Source organism: Lissotriton vulgaris, chromosome 5 (assembly GCF_964263255.1).
Source record: "Lissotriton vulgaris chromosome 5, aLisVul1.2, whole genome shotgun sequence".
NCBI lineage: Eukaryota > Metazoa > Chordata > Amphibia > Caudata > Salamandridae > Lissotriton > Lissotriton vulgaris.
Window position 1 is genome coordinate 1953169778 of NC_141693.1, and position 11695 is coordinate 1953181472.

The window sequence follows — 11695 nt, forward strand, 5'->3', positions numbered from 1 at the left end:
CGTTTGGATTCTGCAGTGAGGGAGACACTCCAGCTTTCTGGTGAGTCCTTAAGATCTCTTCGCATTACTCACTGCCCCTCCCATTGCAGCTGGGACTCATCCTTTCACCCTGATTTTGTGTGCTCAGTGTGTGGCTGTAGGCCTCTTCATGATCCCCTAGCTAGGGAACCTAGTACTTGTTTAGGAGCCCCCTTTACCATTCGGGCCGCCCTTATCAATGCCAGATCTCTTAAGAAGCATTATGCTGATGTGTTCGACCTGGTTTTAGATAACTCTTTGGACTTGTTGTTCATTACAGAGATATGGTTAAATGCGACATATAATCTAATTGTCGATTTGGCCACGCCAGGCCGGTTATGAGCTCTCCAGAGTAGACCGCTCAGTTTGTAGGGGGGTGGAGTAGCCATTTTGTATAGGGATAAGTGGGCTCTCCACAAGGAAGATACTACAGGGGGCATTGCGAAGTCTTGGACTTCAGTATTCAACTGTCTGCTCTTTTTACACTGGGCGGGTCCCTTATCTACCGACTTCCCGGATTGGCTGGGCGCCTCACTGTGGATGTTACGCTTGCTGACACCCCAAAGATTTCAGGGCTACGACATTGTTTAGAGAATTTCTAAACCCAACATATTCAGCCACCAGAGTCAAAATAGGGCCAAAAATTATCATGAACATAAAAAAAGTTTACCAAGGTTGTGAATTATGACCTTTTGCACCTCATTGCTTGGCTGGGACCTTTGGGGCGCTGAAGAGAGGCAGTCAGAACCGCCAAAGAGGATGGCAGGGTGATCAAAAGGCAGATACCATGGATTAAGGGTGGGATGAGGATGGATGATTATAAATATTGAAAAATAGCACACATGTAGTTCTGATCCTTACAGGTGTTCTGAGTGGCATTTTACACAAAGTATTAACAAACATTGGCAAAGTCAATTACTCCGGCATTGAACGACAATTTTCGACTTTGCCAACGTTTGTGAATGGCCTTTTTAAAACTGGGTAAGGCTACTATTATGTGTGTGTAATTGTGCAGGAGCAGATTGCCATCACTGATAAAGAGGTAAACTAACGACTGAAGTGGGCTGACCCTGTGCCCGATGCTGTATGCTGTGGTGGGTGATACAAAAATGTGAATGACACACTGATAGATCAATGGGTGAAAAGAGGGGGCAGAACGTTCATACATAAGTATATTATATACACAGTTTTACTCAAATGGTCCTGACTAATGAGTGGGCTAAGGCCACATGCCTCTCCATTCAACAACGCAGTATCCTTCTCCAACAGGATATTTAATGACTAAATATAAAACGGGCGAAGGGTGTGACGCCATAGGGTCATTTGTTACAGAGAGGACTTCGGGTCCTTTCTCTTCCATCACTGTTTATTCTGCACCTCTGTAATTCCTGCCTGATGGTAACATTACTTGGAGTAGGGGAAACTGTCACTGTATTTTAGCCCTCTGCCTCCTAACAATAACCCCATATCCAGGTGGACCACGGGAGCACAGCAAGGCCTGGCCCAATGAAACCAAGATACTGTGTTTGAGGTGGAGCAGCCCAGGCAGGTGAGCCACTAACCCAGCGGTGCAAGGTGCAGGGATGAGAGCAGCCAGAGTCGGTGACCATGGCATAGTCTACCGGGGACTGGAGCAGCAAAGGGGGATTATTGAAAAGTGGTAGCAAGAGGTGATCCATGTGAGTAGAGAGGATGTGATTGGGGCATCAACATTGGGAAGACTGGTGAGTCCTGTCGGTACAGGAAGCGGCCGGTAAGATAGTGATGGGTTTTGAAGCCTGGACTAGTAGGTGCCATCTGAGTGCTGGAGGACAGTACTGAGTCCTGCTTGCCAAGGAGAGTTGCGGTAAGGCAGCTATAGGTTTTAAAGCTTGAGGGGTAGGGGCTGTGCGAGTGCTGGAGGACAGTGGTGGCCGTGTGAGTGCGGGATGGCCAGTGGTGAGTCCTCTGGATTCAAGAGGGCGGCAGCAAGGCAGCGATGGGCTGTGAACCTTGGGTGTAGTTGCTGAGTGAGTGCTGGAGGCCAATGGTGGCCTTGTGAGTGCTGGAGGGCAGGGGTAAGTCATATCGCTCCAGGAGGGTGGAAGTAAGGCAGCTATGGGGTTTGAAGCTTGAAGAGTAGGCGCTGTGTGGGTGCTGGAAGACAGAGGTGAGTCCTGTGGGTCCTGGAGGGTGGCTGTGAGGCAGCGATAAGTTTTTTTTTTATTTCAAAGCATTTTATTTTATAAAGAAGTGACAAAGAATAAAAAGGTACATAATATAATAAAAATGATACAATTGAGGCAAGATAAACAAACAATCAGAGGCTAAAATTGAAGTGTAAACATAGTAAACGCATTCTAAAGTAAAAGTAGCCTGTTATAAATAAAGGCACTAATTAGGTAAAGGCTAACATCAAAGAAATAAACAAATGTATCACTATCAGTTGTTATAATCGGGGTCAGGGAAGGATATAGAATTAAAGTAAGAAGAAAGAAAGAGAGAGCGAGAGAAAAGATGGAAGGGGACAGAAGACAGGGAAGAGAAAAAAGAAAAAGAGAAAGAAGGATTCCCACCGGACTAACCCAACACGGAAAAACACAAGACGCCAATCAAACAGACACATCAAAAGGAAACTGAGCAACCAACCCTTTTGATGACAAATCCATATAATCATCCAAAGCTTTCCAAACCCCACTAGAGATAGATGGAGAAAGGTGAGCTTGATCAACCGAGATGTGAGCACTACGCAAAAAGGAGACCCAAGCCCACCATGTATGATAAGAAACAGAGGAAAAGGATTTCCATTCCATAAGTATGACTTTCACCGCAACAGTCAAAAGGAGATCCATCAACTGTAATTCCATTGGATCTAAGGGGAGAGGGGCAGGGGCAGCCAATGGACCCAATAAAATTAAAGGAAAAGAGAGTTGGAGCTCAATACCAAAGATGAGAGAGAGATGTTTATGAATGAGGTTCCAAAAAGGCTGAGGAAGGGAACATTCAAAAAACATATGCTGAAAATCGCCCACGGACAATCCACAGCTCCAGCATAAATTGTCATCTTTAAGATTGAGCAAATGGAGACGAACAGGCGTCCAATGAAGGAGGTTGACAGAGAAAAATTTAGATTGCATTAATGATGGGGCGATTTTATTGCGAAGAGAAAGTTTGCCAATCAGTTGCCAAGTATCTGAGGAAATATGATCCGTAACTCCATGATCAAAATGATGTAACCATTTTTGTTGAGCAACCGTATGTGCAGGTAGTGAAACAGATGATAAAAACTTATACATTTTAGAGGCTACGTGACCAGATTTAGTCCAGATATGAAAAAGAGAAATGGTAGAAGAGGTAGGATGAAGACGTACCTTAGCAAGTGCCACTTTAATTTTAAGAAAAGTATAAAAATCTAGGTTAGTTAAAGAATGCTTTTGAGCCAAGGTGGAAAAGGGTAATGGCTCATCATTAGCACCATAAAGATGTTTAACAAGGGAAATCCCTTTAGCCGCCCAATAGGACATGAGGGTGGGAGTAATATTGAGTTTAATTTTAGAATTCCGCCAAATAGACGACCACCTAGTTTTATGTAATGGGATTGCCACTTTCTTGTCTATTCTCCGGACCGCAGCAATTGTATCAAGACTAATAGAACGAGAGAACAGGATATGCAAAGTAGATGTGGTGCAAAAAGAGGCAGTTGGCAAAGGAGATGCAAATTCCTGTTCTATTAATAGCCAAGATGGAACATGAAGAGGTGGAGGAGAGAACCATAAGGCACCTTGAGAAGCCAAAAAAGCAGTTTGGTACTTTTCCCAATCAGGAAAATTGCAACCTCCCATATCACAAGGTCGTCGCAAGAATTTGTAAGCAATTCTAGCACGTTTGTCATTCCACAGAAATTTAGAGGTCAGAACGTCAAGTTCATGAAAAAAGGAATCTGATAACTTAACCAGAAGCATGGATGAAACGAAATTAATAATGGGTGTGATCATCATGTTAAGAGTCTGGAGGCGACCCCACCAGGAAATATGTTTCGGGGACCATGTATCCAAAAGACGACCCACTTTAAGAAGAGTCTGGGATTCGTTATAGGCAGTAGTGGCGTATAAGGTAGAACAGAAAAAAATACCTAAGTATTTCAAATGTGTAGACTGCCATTTAAAACCCGCAGAGCCCATATGTGAAGGGAAACAATAGGCATTCAAAGGGAACATTTCCGTCTTATCTTTATTTAAGGTATAACCTGAAACCTTTGAGAAGAGGGAAATGGTATTTGAAATAGCAGGAATCGCCAAGGTGATATCGTCTGAAAAAATAAGAACATCATCTGCGTAGGCAGCAGTTTTAATACAGTGAGGCCCAAAAGAAAAACCTTTGATGTCTGGGTGTAACTCAATTAGTCTGAGAAGAGGATCAATAGATAATAAAAACAAAAGTGGAGATAAAGGACAACCTTGTCTAGTGCCCTGACGAAGATTAAAAAATTAAGACGTAGCACCATTAACTCTAATGTTAGCTCTAGGTTGAGAATATAAGGACATTACCATATTAATGAAGGAGTCACCAAGGTTGTGTGCAAACAAGACAGCACGAAGAAACAGCCAAGAGACCTTGTCGAAGGCCTTTTCAGCGTCAAGGGCCAAGGCCGCGGCAGAGAGTTGAGACCGTTTAGCTGAACCAAGAATATGACAAAAAGTGCGTATATTATCGCGCGCAAGACGACCTTTCACAAAACCGGTTTGAGAGGAATGAACAAGATGCGGGATAAAGGATTCTAATCTTTTGGCCAGGATTTTGGCAAAAATCTTAGCTTCCATGTTGAGAAGAGAAATAGGACGGAAGTTTTTGGGATCCGAATGATCCTTCCCTTCTTTTGGGATCACTACAATAGTAGCTTCAGCCGCAGTACCAGAGACAGACCCATCTTTAACAAAAGAATCAAAGACAGATTGCAATTTGGGAACAAGCGCAGGGAGAAAAGTTTTATAAAATAAAATAGGGTAACCATCAGGGCCCGGGGCCTTGCCAGAACGAGTAGCTTTAATTGCGGTAACAATTTCCTCAGGGGAAATCGGCCTAGTTAAAAAAGTACGATCATCTTCAGAAACCGACTGCACCGGAACCGATTTTAAGAAATCTTGACACTGCTCAAAAGAGGATTGATTAGAAGGAGTATATAAGTTATTATAAAAATCACGAAAAACTTCAAGAATTTCCCCAGTTTGGAATTTTTTAGATCCCGAGTGGTCAGTAATAGAAGAAATTTGAGAGGACTTAAATGAGAAATCTTGAAATTTTAATGTAGCTGCAAGAATCTTCCCAGCTCGATTCTTTAACAGTAATTTTTTGGATTTCTGCACTTGTACTCCAATATGGGCTCTTTTGGTAACGATAGTATTATATTTGTATTTTTGTTGTTTTATTAATTGTAAACAGGATGCATCCTTAGATTGCCTAAAGGTGGCTTCCAGAGTTTTAATTTCAGTTGATAAATCTGTAAGCTCTTTTTTAATAGCAGAATTCCGTTTGGACATACATTTAATAACCTGACCACGGAAAGTGCATTTAAACGAATCCCAGAGGACGATTGGGGAAGAGACTGAACCTTCATTCTCATGGAAAAAAGTTTCTATAGCCTTAGAGAATTCAGAAACCTGAGTAGTATCATGCAAAACTTCTGTATTTAATCTCCAGGAACGAGCACGTGATTTAGGAGCAAAGGATGACAAAGTAAAAGTAACCGCAGCGTGATCAGAAATCAAAATAGGATGAATAAGCGGAGAAGAGGAGGACAAAACAAGAGAAGAGTGAACAAGTAGATAGTCAATACGAGAAAAGGAAGAGTGAGGTGAAGAAAAGAAAGAAAAGTCACTACCAGTGGGATTGTGAAGACGCCATATATCTTGAAGCTGAGTGAAGGAACACATGTTAAGCATTTGTTTGTGGGATTTTGGAGGACGAAACTAAAAAGCTGAATTCCTATCCAAAATGGGATCCATCGGTAAATTAAAGTCACCACCAACAATAAGATTCCCAGAATGCAGGGTATCATTTAATTTTTTGGTAATCGACTTCCAAAAGGTCGGATCGTCAATGTTAGGGGCATAAATATTCATCACATAAAGATCATTATGTCCATCAGTCAATTTAGTTAACAACCAACGACCTTCAGAATCATGATCAGAAGAAATTATAGATAAACCTGAATTCTTCGAAATTAATGTAACAACCCCATTTTGTTTGCCAGAGGCATCAGAGCAGCAAATATCAGAAACCCAATCCTTCTTCAAAAATAACGCCTCTCTGGTAGAGACCTTGGTCTCTTGAAAAAGGATCAGGTCCGAAGAAAGAGATTTACAATAATCCAAGACTTTTGACCTCTTCACCGGATGATTTAAACCCTTAACATTAAGGGATAAAACATTCAAACCCGGCATGGAAGTACATAAAAAAAGAGAAAAGACACCATGGAAGACAGAGAAACAACCAACCTCACAGAGACAAGGAACCAACCAGCAAACATAAGGAACGAAGAGGGAGAATCCATGTGGGGGATCCGAAATAGAAAAAAAGACAGAAAAGAAGAAAAGAGAAGAGAGAGAAGAGAGAGAAGAACCAGCAGGGGAGGCCTAAAAAAGACCAAATTCATACTAGGGAGAACGTGGAAAGGCGAGCAAGGGACCCGTAAAAGGAGGAATAATAATTGATATCAATAGCCCCAATAAAGTACGTAGTTGATGGCATTACAGTAGGAAATGGGAACAATAAAAATAGAAACGAATATCAGCATAATAGGATAAACAAGAACAATGCAACAAGTAAATCCATACAGTCACACTGAGTTAATAAACCAATATTAAGAGTCATACCTATACTATGTATTAATACTAGACAATCTGATAATGAATAAAAACAATGTGGTAAAGTATGAAAAATACACAATTCCATGAAGATAACTAAGTGCATCCTAAAAGGAAACATTCAATTAATGAACAATCCTTAATTGCATAAAACTTACAATATGTAATTGAAATTGAAAGTGCAGGAACATATAAAAATATAAGAAAAGAAAGGAAGAAAATAGGAGAATAGAAAGCGAAAAAGAAAGAGAAGAAATGATACATATCAGAAAAAGGCAACTATTATTAATAGACAAGCATCAAACAATGAAAAACTGTTCTGAGATGAATATTGACATGGAATATAGACCACTAGAGCTGAAGACAAAATAATGAAACTGAAATAATGACTGACTAAAAAGCCAGCAATAGAGACAGAGTAGAAAGAGTACAAAGAGGAGAAAATGAAATAGATAAGTAGAGTAAACCACATGACTCTGAAAGAAGAAGAGAATACAGAAAGAAGATATGCTAAGGAGAGGGGTGAAATAGAAGACAGAGAAATCAATAGAAAAATAAACAGCAACAATGAAAGCGGAAACAAAGAGAAGACAGTGCAGACATGAAGCAGAATGGAAAAGCTTCAGCAACGGAGTTAGAAATCAATAACGTAATATAGGATCAGCAGGAGAGAGATGAAGAAACATAGGAATACAGAAAACCACCATCAAGGAGACAAAAGGAAACAGTTCAAGTGTCCGAGGCACCAGGATCCTGCGATGTCGCTCTTTGAATCTCCATCTGTATCTCCATCTGGTTGTCCAGGAATGTAGCTAAATCAGCCGGCTCATTGAAAATTCTGGAACGACCCTTGAAAGTAATGCGGAATTTCGATGGACCAGAAAACGAAAAGGGAATGTTCATCTCAGAAAGACGTTTCTGAAGATTAAGGAAGCCCTTCCTCCTTATGACTGTATCCCTGGCAAAGTCCTGAGAGATTGAAATTCGATGTCCTTCCCAGACGACATTTTTAGCCTTCCGCATATGAGAAAGAATTTGTTCTGTATGTTGATGCCGCAGTGGCTTAAAAATTACTGCTCTTGGCTGGGTTGCCGACTTAGAACGAAACGTTGGAACACGATGTGCTCTTTCTATCTCAAATTCTCTCTGGAATGAGATTTGTAAGGTGTCAGGAAGCCAATGATATAAGAAATCAATCATAGACGAAGATGATTTCTCTGCATCCTCCGGCAGACCAAAAATGTGCAGATTAGATCTACGATTACGGTCCTCCTGCTCAGTGAGATCTTTTCTCAATGCCGCCATTGAGCGCTCCAAGTGGCTGAGGGACTTGGATTGTTTCTGCATACTATCTTCTGCACAACTGATACGTGACTCCGTGGCCAGCACACGAAGAGAAAGGGCTTTGAAATCATTCCTGATAGCAGACACCTCCACTTGCAGTAAATCCGTATTAGTCTTTGTTGACTGTGCAATATCATGCACTTCATTAAGGCGCGTTAATATTGTGTCAAGAGTGGAGTTAGTGTCTGACTGAGCGGACTCAGGCGTAGGGGACAATGGCTTAAGTCTTTTAAGCGAAGTGCCAACATCCTTTGAGTCTTTGTTATTTGAGGAACGACCCATAGTTGCAGCCATGAAGTAACAGCCTTCAAGAAAAAATGCACAGCCACTTGAGGAAAAGAGGAGGACAAAAACTGCGTAGTCTGCACCAAAAAAAGGGAAATACAGCACACTGAGCGTAATGAGCGCAAAATAAATGACAGCGGCGGACTTATATGAAGGGTAGGCCCAAAATTGTAAATCAGAGCTTCAAATATAGCAAGAGGTCACAGCCAAGACATCGTGAGGAAAAAACAAAGCAGCACCAGCAACAGAGACCTGCTCTGAGAAAATCAGAGCGTGGGCAACATAATATCCAGCCAAGCAGCACAAATAGCAGAAAAAAGAAAGAAATGTTACCAACTGCAGACACCGTAGAGAAAATGTCCTGGAAAAACCACCACAGCCGGCAATAATGTATCCAAGGCGGCACCTCTGAAGAGAAGATGCCGGCTCCGTCAGAAGCGGGAAAATGGCGGCCGTCCGTGAGGGAATCGAGCGTCACAGCAGCTTGGCAGAGAAGACATGCAGCCGTCGGCAGAATTTGCCGAAAATGCCTTCAAGTAACTCCTTGCATGTTCCGGCGGAAAGAAATGCCGTTTCTTTGAGAAGGGGCAGTCAGGAAGCGGAGGAGAAACTCCGACGGGACACTCTCGCCTCGGAGCTCAAGCGCGACACGCCATGCTGAAGCGGCGCGCAAGCCACGCCCTCGGCAGCGATGAGTTTTCAAGCTTGAGGGATAGACGGTGTGTGTGTGAGTGCTGGAGGACAGTGGTGAATCTTAGAGACATAAGGAACAGGCAGACAGCAACAACAACATCGTTAAGGTAGCTTCTGTGGTAGAAAAGGGACAGGGGAAACAGCAGTTGAGTTGGAAAACGGTGTAAAAGATGAGGCCAAGAAGCAGTTGCACAAAGAGGAGGGGCGCAGTGGAAAGTGGAACGGGAGAGAGGCGGGCAAACATCTGAACTGACCAAATGCGGGGTCAGCGTTCTCATATCATTCAGTCACCGCCACGCCCCACAGGCAGACAGCCAATCAGAGCACCCTGCTGCCTCAGCTACAGAGGCTGCAGTTACACCATCAGGGGTACACCAGATGTGGCACTTGTCTTGCAGCCCCCCAACTCATTTACAGCAAATCACACTCCCACAATCATGCTCAAACCTGAGACCTCATTTCCTGACACAAGGTCACTTGGGGGTCATAGATCCCTGCTCATATTGTATATTATGGCATACAACAGTATTAGAGAAAGAATGATCAGTGATAAACTGCAGCTGTGTAGACATGCACTTGTGCCTAACTGAACTTGTTAAATTAGAAGTGATGTTTTCTGTTGATATAACCAAGTGTCAGGGCCAATGCTTCACTAAGGGAAGTAAGTGAAGTGTCCACATCACTCCAGTGTCACTATGGGCATTGTTTTGGACCTGGACTTTTGTGTGCTTTCCTAATGCATTTTGGGTGTTGGAGTCTTGCTTTGCTTTCGCTAAATTAATTAGACCAACCCACATGAAATCAATGCTTCATAGGTGAAAAGTTCAGGACTGAAGCTTGTGGCTGTTATGATCTGGAGTAAGGTTGTCACCCTAAAGACAAGGTGACACAGCAGACCTTAGCCAGAAAGCAGCCTTTTTAAGCAACTGTGGAGCACTCATCCTAATTTACTTCATATTGCAACATGAAGAGTTAGCATTTACATTTTGTAGTTGTTTTTGAAATTCCTTATTTCTTTTTCATAACTTTCTCTCTGCATGTACAGCAGTCATTCTTTAAAATGCTGACTGGGTCTTCTTTCTCAGATATATACTCTGGCTCAAAAGATGACTGTTTTTTTTAATGAATTAATTTAAATAAATGTTTATCTCTTCGGACCTTTGCCTTTCAAAGGGACAATGCACATTATATAATGTGAGATTAAACAAGTGAATGTGAAGCGACTAACTGTGGCGACTGATGTGACTGATTCTTTCCTAGCCAAAGTATTTCTCCATGACAAAGGCATGTGGTCCCCGTATTGTCGCATCCCAATAAAGCAGAACCAATGCCTTGTTGTGAAACCTCAGAATTGATCATCTCTTTTTCTCTCCTTTTGCACTAGTCGGCGTCAGTGTAAAGGGTAAAGGCTGTCTGGGTATCTTTACCTGTCTGTCCTCTGCCACGGAATCCTATAATGGGATAGAGGTTTCTGTTTCCAACTCCTGCTGCTTGGGCAGTCTCTGTAACGCCGGCTCCTTGACAAAACCCTCCCTGATGGTGGGCTTGGTGACCCTGATGGCTACACTGCTGATGACATTCCTCTGAGGGATCCCCATGCTGACACCATCCGCCCTGCTGGCCTCAACAGTGACAAAGAAATCAGTGATTTGTTAAAGCTTATTTGGTAGCTTTCTCGTTCGACTTGACATTTTGGAAACAATGTAGCTATAAGGCAGGGGAGAGCTGAAGGGTGGCTGAAATGGAGCTCAACTCATTAGACTACCATGGGGCTAGCCTTAGATCCCACTGAAGTTACAAGATATGCTCTCGTGTTTCTTAGTTTTGTCCACTTAGCTTCGAAGACCACAACACTGACAATCCAAATGCAATAAAGTAGTTTCTTGCATGCCTCTGTTTCTATGTCAAATATATCATTTTGACGTTGACATCCTATTTGCACTTAATATATTGTTGTGCAGTATTATTAAGTAGTTTGATTTTCCAAAGCTCCTTATAGACCGGGACCAAAATGCCTTGTTCTGCACTATTACATTATTGTAATGTTACTCACTGTATGCTGCATTTTCAAAATATTGACCTAAATATTAGAAATGTATTTTATCCAAAAGAGCATTGAAAAAGTATTAAAAGTAATACTTTGCTAATTCAATAAATAGTGTTATTCTCTTTTTTTCTTTAGTAACTTCTATTTTTAGGAGGAAATCAATATGTAATACTTTGTTTTAACTTTAATGGTTCTTATTTCAGTGTGGGACCCTTCATTGCGGAGTTACATTTGGATGTATATTGTTTTGATCGCAGGTGGGAACAATTGGTCATTGTGCCGTCCCTCAGTGCAGTATCTCACCCTCCTTTCTCCCCTAATATTTCAGGACAACATGTCCCCTCACCCCTCAATGAATTATTTGCGATGGACCCATGCACTTTGATGATGCATTCCCACCCATACACATTATTTTGAATTTGATATTCTTCCATAAAATTATATTCTATGTTTTATATTTTGAATT

At 41.9% G+C, this 11695-nt stretch overlaps 1 long non-coding RNA gene across 1 annotated transcript in view; it reads left to right on the top strand.

Annotated features, from left to right (window-relative positions):
- Positions 1-11332, top strand: part of LOC147717848 (uncharacterized) — a 95046-nt gene extending 83714 nt beyond the window's left edge. Inside the window, exon 3 of the long non-coding RNA XR_015295824.1 lies at positions 10567-11332. This is a non-coding gene — a long non-coding RNA (uncharacterized LOC147717848). The remainder of the gene's footprint in view (positions 1-10566) is intronic.
- Positions 11333-11695: the final 363 nt, after the last annotated feature.